Raw genomic sequence first — 16195 nt, forward strand, 5'->3', positions numbered from 1 at the left:
CTTATCACCTCCTTGGCATGATTTTCCAGAGCCCAGTGTGGTTCCATTTTCTATCAGTGCAGTTTTGCGTGAGCGTTTTTTATTTTTTCTCCCCTCTGTGGTGGTGTGGGTGAGCCATGGCAGAATCCCATTCCCAGCACTCTGCTGTGCTAACACACTCCAAGCAAGACAAGGAGTTTTCAAAGGAAGGATGTAGGGCAGAGCTTATGAAACCCTTTGAGGACAAGAACATGAACATTTGTTGTGAGAATGGCTGTGACTCCACAGCCACTTCTCTTTGAGCTTTCTTCTTCTAAAGGCTGGATCCCTAAATCAGAGAGGACGGCCCAGTGTACCTCATGGAATTATTTTGTGTAAGCAAGATAAACAGTTTAAACTGGAGGAACCATTGTGCCATTATTGCCTGGCCACCATGGAACTATGCCAGGAGCTGCTCCTTGAAAATTCTGTTAATCTTTACTCAGTGGGGATGTCACTGTGGGAAGTCCCAATTGCTCAAGTTGATCAGCACTTTAAAGAGAATTATTAGTCAGAGGCTTATAAAAAGATGCAATACTTTCCCCCATGGATGAACTGCACCTTTCTTACTCTCACTGCCAGCAGATAAATGATTTTGGATTTGTGTAACATCTGTGGGCATGCACTACACCACATAATCCTGTGGAAGAAGCCTAATTTATGTGATTACAGACATAAAATGGTGTTATCAACATAACTTTGCCTGGAATACAAATGCACAGACCCCAGAAAAAGCCAGAATTAAAAGGGCAGTTTCGTTTCACAGAACTTAGTTTGCAAAATAATAGCTTTTAACAGTTACAATTGAAATATTGGCATTAATGTGTATTTTTTTTCAGGAGTGTCAATGATATCAGCAGCCCTGATAACTGTCTCGTAGGAAGTCAGATGGTTGACAAGGAAAAAGAAAGCAGCAGGAGAAAATTAGCACGTGCTGTCCCTTGGACTACCTGAATACTCCAAGACTGAAAAATTCACTAATATGGTAACACCCAGTATTGCTTCTAGAAGATGCTTCTGGTGTTTTAGCAGAGAAAAATAAAAATTTATTTGCATAAGGAAAAATAATTGCCACAAATGTGTTTGGTTTGCTCACAAATCATATCATTTGGGGCTGATCAGCCTTGGTGTTTGTGGTTTTATTAACATGAGAGGCTTCTGTGGGGTGTAGAATATTTTGGGAAGCTGGTGAGAAATACGCTGTCACACGATGCCTGAATTATTATGCAGATAAAATTTACCAACTTCCCTCCTCCACTTTATCCTATTTGGGAAGAAACATGAGAAATAAATGGCTGGTTTTAGTGGAAGTAAGTGCTACTTCATCTGGAATAAGCATCCTGTCATTTCAAGATTTACAGCAGTAGCCGTTCTCCACTCCCTCTGCTCAGCCTTTTTCACTCTGCTTCTTCTCTGCTTTAATTGCAGTTTTGAGCCTTTCTCATTTGCCTGCTAGCTTGTTTTTTTGTTTGTTTTTTTTTCCCTCAGATAATCCAGAAGGTGAAGAATGACCAGGCAGAACTCAAATGCCATTTTGTTATTCTTAAAAGCTGATTAAAAAGGAGCTGGCCCCTCTCTGGTGCTCACGCTCAGATGCTCTCTCTGGGGTGTTTGAAATTGAGTCATAATTGCTGATGCCAAAAGCTGTCAGTACAACGGGATAGGAAGCAGTCAGCTCTTGCTAGTGTTATATAAAGTTGTCATTTTGGAAGAATGAGCAATGATAAAGAACTGTTGCAGTGCTTTTGCCCATTTTCACAGTAAACCACGCTGTTCCTGTTGCTTGTTTTGGTGTCTAATAAATTAATTTTCTCCTCTAAGGAAGGAATTCAAAACAAGGCCACAATTTAGGGGAGATAAGGCCTTGTTTTTGGAAATATTTCTATTAGACATGCTTGTTCCTTCATGCAGTTTAATAATGTATAAAGAGATTTAAGGTTTTCATGTAAAACATGAAATTGAATGTATTTTTTTTATCGTGGCAGGCATATTAGCAGCATCTAGCTGTACATTTAAGAAAATTCTATAAAACATTCTTAGCTCTGTATGTAATACATATGTTTACAGCACCAAATGCTGACTTCCCTAATCATGTGTGATTTAGTGAGTAATATAAGGCATATTAATATTTATGGTGAAATCTTAGCAGAGAATGCTCTCACTGGCTCCTGCAGTATCAATGTTTTCAAGTGGACAACAGCCTGCCTTCCCTGAGAACTCATTTCTTTGCTTTCTCATTAACATTCAAATTACTTGCAGGATGATTATTAATGAAAATGGACATTGTACAATCCAGCTCTGCAGCCACCATTGCTTTTCAGTAAGCAGCAATTTTCTCTTGGCTGTCTGTATCCCACCAGGTAATGAAACCCTTCTGAAATTCTGCATTTCATAGCTGTAGCTGCAAATCAGCCTTCAGAGCCCCAGCATCTGTGGCACCATGTGCTCGTGCCCTCGTTTGCTGAGTCAATGTTCCAGTTTTCTGCTTCACCTCTTCCACCGAGGGGATAACAGCTTTTCTGGAGCTGTTCTGCACCAGAACTGCCTGCTTCCTCACCCAGTGACTCATTGCTTTGTGAATTATGCTTTAAAAACCTCACAGTGGACAACCTGTGCCCATTAAAGAGCCATAACTTGCCTGGGTTGCTCGTATGCCTCCCAGTGCTGGTGCTCTTCTGTTGTTATCTGACTGCAGCTATCAACTCCACAGACATTAGGGTAAGAAAATATGTTCAGCTGACACACCAGCAGAAACCCACCTGACTGCAGGCTCTGTAAATCTGCCTTATAAATGCCTCTTGCCTTTATAAAACACTGAGCAAAACTAAAAAATGGGCAAATTCTTCTGCAAGGCAAGGAGTGCGAAAGCAGAGGGGAGGAAAGCTGGGAGAGGAAACATTGGATGCATTTGTTTACAGGAGCTGAGGCTTTGTAAATTAAATAGGAACACAAAGGCAAGTGTGTTCTTAGAGTATGGAAATTATTCATTATCTGCACATCATGGCAAAGCAGTTTTACCAAGCAAGCTGCATCCAAAGGGCCTGGCTGTCAGCTGTGGGCTGTTCTTCCTGTGTCTGTCAAGTAGCAAAAATAATATTTAAGTGATAGTTTTTTTGTGGATTGTTATTTGTTTGTTTGGTTTTTTCCCCCAGATAAGCAAAATGATGGAGACTGGCCACCACAAATTGGCTCGTTCTTTCAATTTTGTAAGTATCCAGGTTATGTTTGATAATTTGAAATTCAGATTTTGTGTCTGGGCAAATCATGAGTTTGGAAGCAGAAGGGAATGGTTTCTGTGTATCATTAACCCCCTTCCAAACATCCTTAGTTACAACCAGATCAGACATAAGAAATTAATTATCCTTGGCATGGGAGCTTTGACATCCTCAGTTTTGGAGATGCAGCAATGAAAATCTGGGAAATTCAATGGCCTTGCTCTGTAGTACCTGAAAGGAGATGGATGTTGGGTTAACAATAGTATCTTGCCTCACTTTTACCTATAAATATACTTTGGCTGCATACTGTGTGATTTCCTAATGAGAGGACCTTGCTGTTCTCAGTACTTGGAATTCCAGAGAAACATTTCCCAAGACTTTTCTAAGGCAAAGGTTTTCCTTTGTTTGTCCTGGGCTTCTGCTGTTTCCTTTAGCAGCCCGTGGCTCATTTAATCCAAGAAAATTCACTGCAGCCCTGCACCTACCACTGTAAACTCACATTTCCATAATTCCAGCTCTATTTCTTCTATTTCCTTTGCTGTGCCCCAGTCCCCCCTTTCCCCCAGAAGCCTGAGGGGGTGATCCTGGAAAATAAATCCAGGGATGAACTCTGAGCTGCACCCTGGGGTTTTCCATCTCCAGCCATCAGCTCTGTCTCACGCAGTACCTTTGGCATGGAAATCTTCCTATCTGCACAATGTACAGAATACTCCAGTGCCAGCATGCTCTTGAGCCTCTTAGAAAAGGAAAAAGCATCACATCCTGTTCAAACAGGCCAGGGGTGAAGGTTTTCTAAGCAAAGTCTTGCCAGTTTTCTGGTCTATCAGCTGAAGAAATACACATCTGGGTATTTTCAGTTGTTTCATCTGTCATATTTCAGATTTTCTTGATGTATTTGTATTTGACTTCATTTTTCATGTTTAGCTTGATTTAAAGATTTTGGAGAAAAAATATCTTTGAAGGCATATCTGGTTTTTTGGTTGTTTTTTCCAAGCTGGCTTCTGTTCTTGATTAATCTTCTGAGCAACAATATTCTGTTTTTCACTGTGTAGACACTCTACACATGATTTAAAATCCTGAATCTGAGATGTTAATATTCAAAGCCAGACTTGCATTACTGTGTTTATGACATAGAGATTTTTTTCAATATGTTTGTACCAGTATCTGATTTTTAAATAACCCCTATTTTTGCAGAGGAAGAAAATATATAAAATAAAGGATTGGTTTTTTTGTACTTCTATATTTAGCAATAATGATTATGTGCTTATTTATATTCATAGATACTATATAAAGTTATTATTATTGCTTTATGAGAAAGCAAGTATGTTTTTTATTTTGTAAGAGGATACAGAGTCAACTTTATTTAATGCCCTCTTCTTAAGGGGTAAGGATAACTAAGATGGGAGGAAGTTTTCAGACCAGGGACTCTGGTGCTATGACTTGTGTAATTTTAACCTCTGAAGGTCCAGTAATGTTGTTTTTGCAGAATTACAGCCACATGTTTGGTTCCCATCTCTCCCATGAACATTCTAGGGCTGAAATCTTCAGTTTTGGGGGAAAGGAACATTTTGGCTTTATTCTGTGAGAATATTTGGTGATGCATCTCCTAAAACAGACTTGCTTGAGGGTAACCTAAAGTCACTGATCTGTCTGAATGGGTGTTTCTCAGCACCTTATTTACCTACAAATAAATATTTGGTGGTGCTGGGCTTTGGTAGAGCTCTGCATCTATTCAAAGGAGAGCAGCAGGAAAGACACAAAAAGAAGGGAAAACTTTCTTTCCATGAAGAAAACAATCTCTGAAGCTGCATGCCATTTGTGGGCCTGTGGGAATCAAGGTGTGATTTGACTTCCACAAAACAACATTTCAGAAACAGAATTAGAGGAAAGTCCTGAGGTCAGTTGGTGGCACAGACAGTTCTCTCTTTAAAGCTGAGTGTTTTTGTCTCTGTTTGAGGGCTCTGCCTGGTTGCTCTGTGGCTGACAATAGAGGAGATAAAGCAATAGCTGGAGCTCATCTGAGCTTGGATTCTTGGATGGATCCAGCTCTCAGCTCTTCAGATGCTGAGTGACTCAATGGCATTTCTTGGGGTTTGATTGCTCTGCTCTCAAGAGGCTTCTCTGCAAACCTGGCAGCAGCAGAGCACTGTTCACAAGGAATGGAAATTCTAACTCCAGTTCTTTAAATTTTTCGCTTGACTTATATTATGTTTTCCTCTCACTCATTGAATTGTTTTCTTTTTAAGAAGTTGGACAAAATTCTAAGTTAAGACTTTTTTTCTGTTCTGTAACTGTTTCTTTTTGGCTTGCCTGAAAATAATTTTCTTAATAATGCCACAAGGCAGAGCACTCGTACAAATTAGCCTGAGAGAGATGTGTTGAAATCACTGTGAGACTCTTGCATTATTTACATCGTGACATTCTGTCAGTGTACTAATGCTCAAAACTGTTTATATTCCTGGATTTAACAAATATGTAAATCAGGTGCACATTTCCCTAGGAATGCAAATGTCTCTAATGAGGAAAGACGAACTTCAGAGCAAACAAACAAAACAGAACATGTTAAATAGCTTGTGTGGAGTGGGGATAGAAAGGAAGTGGACTGGAGATGCTGGGATGTAATCCTGGCAGTCCTGGGATTGTTTCATCAGCCCATCTTGAAGCTCTGACACATCAATTGTTTCTTAGCAGGGAGAGAGCTGGGGGAGGATGGCAGCCAGGCAGAGTTTTCCCATAAGAAGGCATGAAAATCTCTGGTTTTGCTCTTTGTGGCAATGCAGGGAGCTGGGAGGATTGAGTTCCACTGGCTGCGTTCGTTAACTCGGGCACAAAACCACTCCAAAGGGCCTCAGCTCTCTGAAACTCTTGTTTGTCTTGCAATAATTAAAATAGCTGTTTGATTTCAGTGTAGAGGCACAGAATGGGAATAGCATCGTGGTGAATTGGGTTTAAGTATTACAGAAGGATTTGAATGTCCTTCAGAGGAGCATTCAGTTCAGATTTCATGTCAGAATGTTGCTCTGGTTTAGTAAGGATGACTGATATCTTGGAATCACAATGCTCTGGCCTGAGTTTATGCATGGTGGGAATGGTTTTTATTGTGCTGTGTTTGTGCTATGCTTGTTATTATGCACTGCTCACTGAAAACTTTATCTTCCATTACAAGCTGAATTCCTTTCTGAAGAGCAATTAAACAAAATTTGCTTACTAAAATAAGACATCATTTATTTCAAGCTGGCTTCTATTTTGAATTTTGATGGCTTCCTGCTAAATATGCAAGCTTTCTTTTCCTTGAAATTAGCTCAGTATCTAAAAATCTGAGTTCCTTGGTATTTTGTTTTTCATCGTGTAGCTTCAGCCCCCAAAGTTCTGATAAGAATTCCATTTCCCAATTATCAGCCATCTTTAAGGAGATCATTATGGTAAAATTAGTCTGACTTTTCCAAGATCTATGAATTATGGATAGTGCATGAGTAATAAATGGGGTAAAATGTTTTAATTAACATTCTTCAGTAATCCTTTAGCTGCATACTGTATGTAACTATTGCCTTCTCTGTCTAATCCCAGACTTTTAACTAAAAATGTGCTGTGTGTCTGTCACAGTCAGAATGTCAGTTGGGTTCTGTGCTGTGACAGCAGCACATTCCTGATGCTCCTGTCTCGTTTGTCACTCCAGAGCTGCAGTTGGACCTGCTTTAGCACACCCTGCTTTGCGCTGCCAGAGCTGCTGGGAGGGAGCACCAGGAGCGAGCAAAACCATCTTGAGAAATGCTGTCTTGAACCTCCCCTGTGCTGGCCACTCTGCCATGCAGATTTGGGTATTAGAGGCTGGGGAGGTTCTCTGAGCACAATTATTGCCTGAGGAAACCTGTCCCAAGGCTGTGCAAATCCCCACATCCCAGTGTCTGTGGAGTGTCCAGCCATGACCCGCAGGGGTGACAATTCCTTGGCATGGGGACATGAGGTGATGCCTCAGGTTTTAGATTTTGTATTTGTGCATTTTGGGGCCATTTGGGTTCATCTTGGGTGCATTTTGGGACCATTTTGGTTCATCTTGGGTGCAGCCCTGGCTCTTGTGCTGCCCAGGGTGGATCCATTGAGGAGATCCTTTTAGTTCTTTAGCTCCATCCAGCCCCTGCTCTAGGGCAGCCTTCCCAAGGCAGCAGTGGAGGCTGTGTTGGTAGCACCGACCTCTCTTCACCCCACTTCACCATAAAGGTGCAGCAAATATCTGCAGCACCAGCAGCCAGCACAGAATTTCTTTCTCATTTCTTTCTCAGCACTCCCCACCCAGCAGCTCCCTCCTCTGCTGTGCAGTAACACGTGTGGGAGGTGCTGCTTTTGTGCTGGCTGCACCCTGAACTCCTCTCTGGAGCTGTAATGACTGTGAGCTGCTGGGCAGAGAAAACCCCATACCCACAAACCCTCTCTAGAAACCAGCATCTTACTAAATTGGTACCTCTAATACCTCTAATTAATGCCTTGGCTGGGTCTCCAGTAGAGCAGGAGTTCAGTGACATTCTTAAGAATTATTCTGCACTATGTAGAAATTAAACTGACTTTTAAGCAGTGTACAGTTGCTGTCAGCTAAAATGCTGCTCAGAAATCTGAACTGGCAGGTGCCCTTAAGTCTTGTTGGTTTGGATTAATGTTTTAAGTACTACCAGAAATTATATTTACATTGCATAAAAAGAACCTGAAAATGTAGCTGCGGCACAGAATACTGTTCAAGGACTCAGAACCTCCAGTTATTTTTTACCCTAATTTTGTAGAAAAATGTGAAAAAAAACCAAACTGTGACAAACTAGCAGATAAGTGCACTAATAATTTATGGTAGTAAACTTGTCTAGGGAGCAGAGTTTATCCAGACTTTCCTAGGGATTTGCAACCTTACAAAAAGAGCTTTCATGTCAGGATTTTTTTTTTAATTGATATATTAGGAACATCCTTCACCATTTGTGTTCTCTTCTTGTATTCAAACTGCTCATTGTGAATATAAAATACATCAAAGTAACCAAAATGGAACATTTGGGATGAAGAATTCAGAAAAGAAAAAAATGACAACTTTATTAAATAGCCTGCCATTGCATAATCTTTGAAAAAAGCTTTGACATGATATGTTTGTTAGTCTTAATTTGAAATATTAAGTTTTTTTAACCAAAATTTTTTATCATTTGGTTGGAATCCTTTGTGCCGGAAGTCGATGTGAATTGTCAGAGTATGGATTTTAAAACTATGGGAGTCAGGAAGAGATGAGCAACTTCTTTGTTCCTGTTTGGAATTATTTCAGTATATTTTCTACACAGAAATATCTATTTGATTTAAAATTATTTGATCCTTTTTTTTTAACTTTTTCCCCTTTTTTAGGCTTTGTGGTCAAAAATAGTTCTGTAGTTCTCTGTTCTTTTCAAGGACAGTGGAAATGAGTTTTTTTTCTTTTCTGAGTTTATGTTGCTCTCTTTTTAGAACTAATCCTTACAACACGAGTCTGACTGGCTTTTCAGATTTAAAAGTTCTCTGAGAGAATGGAGACAAGAAAGGCTGAGAGAGAACAAGGATTGCATGCTAGTTTGATTTTCTTATGAAATAATGATGATTTCTTTTTCTAAATACTTTCTTCCAGAAAGACTTGAAGGGGTGTTTAGCAGCAGTAAATATGAACTTTAAAAAAATTCAGTTTTGCAGGTTTAAAAAGCCTTCATGTGACGGAGAGTGAATGGACAATAATTAAACCAGAGAGCTGGGGGGCTGAAGGGAACTCTTCTGCTTTGGATTTGATGGTTGATAGCTTGTTCCTGTTGGAGTTTTTGGGATGTTTGGTGGTCTGTGTGTGTTTGTGCTTCTCCCTGTACTGAGGATGGTTTCTGTGTTCCCTGTCAGCCTGAGCTGCCTCACTTTCCTCTCACTTTTGAAACTTAAAGGATTTCTGAAAATCCTTCATTCTCAGAGATGAAAGCTTCTGTAAACCTGGGTAAGTCAGCTGCACTGGAGCTGTCTCAGGTGGTGTTGGTTGACAATCTACCTCCCAAATCTCTTTCTTGCCTAAAGTCTCTGAGCAGTGACTAAAACAATGCTATGAATTTGATCAGTGCTCTTATTTTTCACCCAGGTCTTAGCCCTGCTGCTTTACCCTTGATTCAGTTCTCCTCTGACCAATTCCTTTCAAGAAGTAGTGGCTGGTTTTTGATACTGCTGATCCCAAGTGATTTCAAATTCACTTTTCTTTTTTTTGAAAGAGTCATTTCTCCATGTTGAAATAGAAGTTAGCATGAAGGAGGAGGCAGTGCTTCAACAGAGGCTGAGCTGAATATATTTCCTTCTGAGCTCAATTAGCTCGTGATCTTCAATTTGACTGGGAGCTATGATTACAATAACTGCAGAAAAACCAAATTCCAAAGTTTTATGTGACCCTGAAACATAATTATTTTTCAAAGAACATGTCTTTAGATTGGTGTTTTGGTTTGAAAAATGAATTGTGGACCTTCCCAATATTGAGATGTTCCAAATTTGGAAGGCCCTGTTGTATTTTAAAAGGTCTCTTGGAATTTTATATGCTGTTCTGCAGGTAGATGAGCAACTCCTCCGAATGGTTTCTTTTCAAATATGGCCTTTTAAGGCTGGATTAGATCTATCCCAAATTCCTGTGCTGGTTTAGCTGAGGTGGAGCACTGGGCAGTGCCTGGCTGCCAGCACTGCCCTGGACACCAAGCTCTGCCCACAGCCAGAGCCTGATTGCTCACTCTGTCATGGAGAAAGCTCGGGGAGAGACAAGCTTTCATTTGGGGAGCAAACAGAGAATCCTGTGCGTTCATCTCAGCTGCTTCTGTAAGAGCAAAATAATCTGAGAATCAAAGAGGAATCAGAGCAGGCATCCTCCTGCTCGCCCACTTGGTGCCTATCAGCCAGTTTGTGAGCAGAGGAATAATGCATGAACAGTGTCTCCTCTGGAAAATATTTATGACATGCTCCTTCCAGCTCGTTTCCTTGCTTTATTTCATTTTGTTACTGAAAGAAAAGGCTGACACGTTTCTCTGTGGCTGATGCCTTCAGGAATGTTCAGGGTAGTCCCACTGATTTAAGATTTTCAGATTAATACCAAAAGTAATCAGCATGAGATTGCCAAAACAAACCCACCCTTTCTGTTTTGGCTGTAAAAACGCAGAATAAACAGCTTCTGTCTTAAGCACATGATGGGTTAATTGCTCATGAAGTAATCATTATCTTGCAAATACCACTTAGAGCTCAGGGAAAATGAAAAATAAAATACCATGCTGTTACTTGTCTTTATTATTGGAAGACATTCCATGGTGTCAATGCATGCAGAGAATGTCGGACAAGTGTTTAAAGAGCTTAAGCTACTGTTTGGGAAGGATTTCCAGAGAAAACTGGAGAAGCTATTACACAGTGTGCTCCTTCATGTTTTAGAAGGTTATAAAAACGTACAGAATAGGTAACAAGATCCAATAAACAAATACTTTTACGCCTGCTGAACCGTGGGGGTTTTTGCCTAAATAAGAGAGACATAAGCTTTTCATTTTTAATACAAGTAGAATTTCTTTCAAGTACCACTTTGTGTGACATAACAACTACAGATCATAGGAAAATATGGCTGAAAGAAGCTTCACAGACTTTTTTTTCCAGTTTATTGCTCACCCAGAAGAAAATATGAACTAAACTATTTGTCACTAATATTTACTCTGTTTTCTAAATATCTTTTTTTAGCTCCACCACCCCATGTTTCTTTCCCCGCCTTTTTTCTCTTTTAAATGAAACTCTAAACCAGTTCACTGTACCAGGTTACAAACACATGATGATTTGGACATAAAAAGTGAAATTTGTGAGAATTTCCATAAGGAACTTTGCAAGGTAAGTCATGTATATAGTAAGAGCCTGACTTTTTAAACTCTGTCTTCAAGGCTAATTAGGGAGAAGAAGACATGACTGCTAGAAATGTCTAATTTTTTATGCTTAACAATCTCTTGCTATAAACAAATGAAGGTTTCTACCTGTGTGTGGCAACTGTGTTTGAAAAGGACCAGAACTGAGAAAGTTTTATAAAATGAGTCTTTGATTCTGGAAGGAGATAGGAATTGTGGACGAGCCCGTTGTGCTTTTAGTATCTCTCCTCATTTCCACACCCCCTCCCCAGTCAAACCCATTTGGAAAAATGGTGAAATTTGTGGAGCTCAGTAATGCTGAAGAATTGTCTGGAGAAAATCATGTGTGTGCCCACCATTTGGGGTCTGTATGAGGAGCCATGGGATGGGTAAATCAAATTCTGACAAAGCCACAGGAAATCAGTGGAGATGGGAGCAGAAGGTGAGGGCAGTTCTGTGGGAATGGGACTTGGAAATGTTGAGGTAAAGCCAATGTCCTGTTGAACTGAAATGGGCTCTGGGAGTGTCTGAAAAATATCCCTAATGTGAGGGATAAAACAACAGAGCAATGCTGCTTTAAATGCTTCTGTCTGAAAGCAAAGCTCTGCCAACCTTGGCATTAAAATGGGGCATTTCCTATTAGCTGGGGCTTCTGTGATTGTTAGCATTGACCCTGTGGTGACTTACACCCATCAGCACTGGGGGAGTGCAAGGCAGTGCAGTGAGCACTGGGGAGAGCCCTGGAGCCCCAGGTCGCTGCCAGTTTGGCTCAATATTAGAGAATGTCGTGGTGGGTGTGTTTTGTGTCAGAAAGAGTCGCAGAGTTAAGTAGGATAACATTACTGTGTCGGGGTAGTGGGACAATAAATGCACAACAGCTGTTATTAGGCACTGAAGTACAAAATAAATCTGTTTCCAAGAGCACCATTGTGAATGAGAAAGGAGAGAGAGAGAGAATTATCCCTTGCTGGTGGCTTTTAGCATAGCAGGGTAAGCTGCTTTCCTCCTCCTTTCTGTTTCTCAGGAGTTCTCCAGAAAAGAGACTCTTACAGAGATTGTTAACTTGGCAGGGAAAGTCAGATGTCCAATCTTTGTTAAGTTTGTTCTGACTCAAGATTCTGTACACTGTATTTATGGCAAATAAACTAGTACTTATGGCAGATTTGCATAGTATTTGCTCTTGATAAAAATGTTGGTTTTGCCCAGTTTTGGAACCTCCAGAAAACTGGAGGGAAAAGACCCCCCAAGGTAATCATACATTTCTGTTGGACTCTTTGTAATTTTTACTGCTTTTTAATTGACAGCTCTACATTTCAGTATTTAGCTACTGCACTGTTCTTGATCCATTGCCCTCTCTCCTTTCCAGAAACTGGATGTATGATCTTGAAATCACCTTTGAAGTGATCACCCTGGAAAGAACAGAGTGTTCCCTGTGAAAAACCATTGAAGTCAGTTCATGTGATGCACACCTTTGGGTTCCCACTTCCCACAGGAACACATCAGAAGACAAGGTACTTTATTAACTTAACCAAGCACGAATTTGTCTTACAATTTTCCCATTCATTCAAATGGGACATGAATATTTTGTTTCCTAATCAGCACAATTACCCCGGAGCTCACGTTGCAGTGTGTCACTGCAGTGACAGCTCCCCTGAATGACAGCTCCTATCTGTAGTGGGAAATGACAGCATTTGTAAACCAGGCTTGTTTAAAGAAAACACTCAGTTCTCGAGTGACTATTTCACAGTTAATCATTGCTACAATTTACAATATACCTTGAATATATCGATTTTCAACTGATCTGGCTGGCCTGCTGAAAGGGACTTGAATGTGTGTGGCAGAATATTCTGCTGCAGCACCTACTAACAGAATATTGTTGGTGGCAATTAGAGGATTCTCAGACACACTGTGAAATGTGATCTGGTAAAAAAAGTCAGCAGTGATGGGTGTCACAGTTTGTAATGCTCACGTTGGTGGCAAAACTCTTGCCATGCCTTTTGTTGTCACTTGGGCAGTTATTGTCACCAGCCTCTTCCTAATGAAAGCCTTATTTTTTAATGTGGCAGAAACCACCACTTGTGTCCCTGAAGGTGGATTTGCATACACACAAATATATACGTTATATATATTGCTATTTTTATAATAATTATGTATAATTGTTATTCCATTTATCCTTAATGACATCTGGCTTAACAAAAAAGGAGAAATGAGTATTTTACACTCCTGAGCATAGGAAAGGAGTCTGGGACTGAAGGCTGACTGGGAAGCTCTCACATGATTTTCATGCTCATGAATGTAGTCAGAAATTGGAATATAAATCACAGTAAGGTTTGGTAAGTATTTTAAAAATGAGTTTTGGAACTTCAGTTTATATCTGCAGTACATGGACTGTATTTAGTTTCAGCTCTTGGGACAAGGGGTCAGCTCAGTAATGCTTGGATGGCAGCAAGCACAGACTCTATTTGTACTTGCAGACCAGGGAAATTACTGCAAAATATATCTCTAATTCTAATAATGTCATCCCTCCTCCCCAAATGAGAAAAATAACTGCCCACACCAGAAGTGCTTCTGAACACTTTCAGAATGCTCAGGAAATCTGCAAACTGTCAGAAAGTTTTAAGGTGGATTATGGCAGAAATCTTGACATAAGTGCGCTGCAGCCATCAAAAAGACAAATGCTGGTGTCATGCTGATTTCATTTTCCTTTTGTTGGATAAATGTACACATAGTACTTTAAAAATATGGGAGGTGATCTGAAGTGGTTCATAAAACCTTGCTGGTTTGCAAATCACTGGGATGTTTTAACTGCATTGCCTGGTGCTGAGTTAGTGTCTGGAGGCATCTTGCATTCCATTATGCCTTGGGACTGCATCTGCAAGTTGTGGCTCTGCAATATTGATCCAGAAAGTTGGCATTTCGGCTTGCAGAAAAAGAGCAGCTTCTGCGTAGGATCTGTGCTGTGAAATTCTGCTCGTGGAACTTCAACAGCTTCTCCTTTGTTTGAAAAAATGCTGCTGGTTTTGTCTTTCCACTGCATTTCTGTGGAAGAAGCTTTTTTTAGGCTCTTCACTTTCAGCTTTCCTTGGGAGGTTTTTCTCATGCCGTATCTTTTTGGTACCAATAGCCAGAGACTTTGAGAGCAGCACTGCATACATCTATACATTTTATTCACTAAATATAGACATTCATGGTTGGTAAATATGTGGTGTATTGGCAGTTGAAGAAGGTTTCTCTGGAAAGGATGGCTGAGATCGCTGATAATTCTGAATTTCAAGTAATTAAATGGTGCTCAAATAATTTCACAAACATTAAATAATCTTAATGGAAAAAAAATCTAATATTCAGCAGTTAATGACCAAGAAAATCTGTTTTCAGCACTTTAAAGGCATTTAAAATATTTTGATATTTTACACTGTTAATGCCTAAATTATATTACTTAGGATAATAAGAGGACATTTGACTTGTATTTCTGTTACTTACATGCCTGTAAGATTTCCCCCAGCCATTTGGCATGGGACAGCTGAGTGTTCCTAATTATCATTCCCAAGATCCAGTCACTGATTTTTCCCCCCCACCCCCATGCTATATTTACCTTTCATGTGATGGGTTATAAAAACCTCTTACTCTGAGGGCTCAGCAATCCATGTCTTAGCAGGGTGGGTTCAAAATGTTCTGCAGTAACAGATAGTCTTGCCTGGGCGTTTTACAGAAAGCAAAGCCAAGTTTATGTAACAGAAACAGAACATGAAACGTGTGGCAGAGTGTCTGCGATCATCCTGCTCCCAAACTCTGCTACCTGAGCCTTGGGTCGTGTTGTTTTGTTCCTTTTTGTGCTCACTAATTAACATTTTTCCTCTGTCCCAGGACAGCTGTGAGTGCAGTGAGTCCAGCAATTATCAGAGCCACTTGAAAGCTTTTCTTTGAATTGCTGCCATGATGAGACCAGGTGACAAAACATGTAATGAAATGCTGCATCTTCAGAAAAATGTAAAGTTGGTGTCGTGCAACACTTCTTTGATAGATTAGTCAATGTAATTGCATGAAATAAATGTCATCACCTGTATGAAGATAAATAGCTGCTCCTGCACTAGCATGCTTTTGCACATAAAATGTGCCATTTTACCAGTTGTCCCCATTTTTTTGCCAAATAGATTTTATAGTGGCCATAAAAGGAAAGTGTGATGTGTCTACTTAAGTGTTACAGTGTTAACAGAGGGCATTTCTGTGCTTCTATATAATTGAAATTATGACATTTTTACCTGAAAAGTTGTTTTGTAGCCCTGTTACTTGACAAAAATGTTCATTTCCATTTCCTGACATATCTAAAAGTCAAAATGCGTGGAATCAGATGCACATGCATCATTAGCATGTGGGTGGCTGGAATTTTGTGCTCATAATGCTCCTTTTTGCCACGGATGCCTGAAATGGGGCTGTGCTGTGTTCTCCTGGCAGACTGGGACACCAGGCTGGCACCTGCAGGGGTGGCAGTGACAGGGTGGAGATGTCAGCTCATTCTGTCCTGACAGCAGCACTGCCAGGGCACAAGAGAAAAGTGTCCACAGCATGTCCTTGCTATAAAGGAAAGGTCAAATAGGATTGTCAAAAGAATTAAAAAATATTAGAGCTGTTTCAGAGGTTTTAATGTGGATTGGAAAGTATTTCCTCTCGTGCACATGTACAGGGGATAAAGTGAAGACCTATATTGTAATTATGAAAATTGCTAAGAATTTTGGGATGAGTTAACTACCAGGCAACTACTTGGTATCATATTTGCTAGGTTGATTTGGGATCCAAAACCAGTTGTCTGAAATTTTTACAGTGAAGGTCTGCATTTCATCTGACATACTGATATCCCAGGCTTAATGAAAGCAACCTTTTTAACAGCTCACTAAACAAACCAATATGTGTTAGGATGAAGAACTCAATTATTTTCATGTTTGCTAAGTACCAACTATCCTGGACAGGTTTGGACACCTCCTTTCTCTTGTTACTCCTGTTTTGTGCAGAAGTTCTCATTTTGCTTTTTGTAGCTAACACTAATTTAACAGATAATACTTGGTGGCATTTGAAAATGGATTTTTTTCT

The 16195-nt window shown here is 40.1% G+C and overlaps 1 long non-coding RNA gene across 4 annotated transcripts in view; it reads left to right on the forward strand.

The window, feature by feature from the left end:
• LOC120508766 overlaps positions 1-16195 on the forward strand; it is a 101757-nt gene that overhangs the window by 54594 nt on the left and 30968 nt on the right. The window contains exons 4-7 of one of the 4 annotated variants that reach the window (XR_005629075.1): positions 858-1003; positions 2278-2378; positions 3171-3224; positions 12477-12621. This is a non-coding gene — a long non-coding RNA (uncharacterized LOC120508766). Of the gene's footprint in view, positions 1-857; positions 1004-2277; positions 2379-3170; positions 3225-10852; positions 11100-12476; positions 12622-14986; positions 15098-16195 lie in introns of those variants that run through there. The other 3 variants (XR_005629076.1, XR_005629078.1, XR_005629077.1) reach the window with 3 other exon arrangements.

The sequence above is a fragment of the Passer montanus genome, unplaced genomic scaffold (genome assembly GCF_014805655.1).
Source record: "Passer montanus isolate IOZ18808 unplaced genomic scaffold, ASM1480565v1 scaffold49, whole genome shotgun sequence".
In the NCBI taxonomy this organism is placed as follows: Eukaryota; Metazoa; Chordata; class Aves; order Passeriformes; family Passeridae; genus Passer; species Passer montanus.